The sequence below is a fragment of the Octopus bimaculoides genome, chromosome 6 (genome assembly GCF_001194135.2).
Source record: "Octopus bimaculoides isolate UCB-OBI-ISO-001 chromosome 6, ASM119413v2, whole genome shotgun sequence".
Taxonomy (NCBI): domain Eukaryota; kingdom Metazoa; phylum Mollusca; class Cephalopoda; order Octopoda; family Octopodidae; genus Octopus; species Octopus bimaculoides.
In genome coordinates this window covers 88,854,234-88,855,112 of record NC_068986.1, presented here as the reverse complement: position 1 = coordinate 88,855,112, position 879 = coordinate 88,854,234, and positions in this window count along the sequence as shown.

The window sequence follows — 879 nt, the reverse complement described above, 5'->3', positions numbered from 1 at the left end:
TATATATATATATATATTTATATGTATATATTTATATATGTGTATATACATACGTTGCTACACTCGCACACCTATATGTGTGTGTGTGTATTTGTGAGAACAAACGCGCAGGGACTCACGTAAAATATGCATCGTCGTTGTTATTATTGTTGTAGTTGCTTAACCCTAGGTGAACTTTGAATAAATAACTCTATGATCACTCGTATTTCATACATGACTATCTTGTGTGTAGAAAGAGTGCAATTTCAGAGACATTTATGCATGATATTTAGCATCATTTGACCAAGCATTCTAAGATTCCCATATGTGCCCATCACAGACATCTTCCTAGTTCCCTGATATGAAATTAATTGTGCGTAATACTCAGCCACACGCACATCTACCTAGTGTCATGCACATATGCATACAAATGTATTATGTACGTTTATATATGTGTGTGTATGCATTTATACATACGTCAATGTATATACTTATGTATGTCTGTATGTATATATATATATGTATGTAGTTAATGGTGCAGGGATGGTTAAAAGCGCAGGCGTCGCTATAAAATCGCAGGTGGCTGTGTGGTAAGAAGTTTCGGGTGGAACTCACTGCGTAGCACCTTGTGCAGGTGTATTCTGTTATAGCACCATACCGACTAAAGCATTGTTGCTGGAATTATTAGATATGAAAAAAAAAAAAAAAATCCTCGTGGTACTTTTGCTGTTCGGCATAAACAGGGATAAGATATAAACCAGGGTGAGGAAAACATACTGGGGTCGACTTGTTCGACTAAACACTTCAAGGTCGTGTCTTAGGAAGGCTGTGGTATGAATGTAAAGAGTAAAAGGTAAAAGATAATACGCACACACACACACACAAACACACACACACACA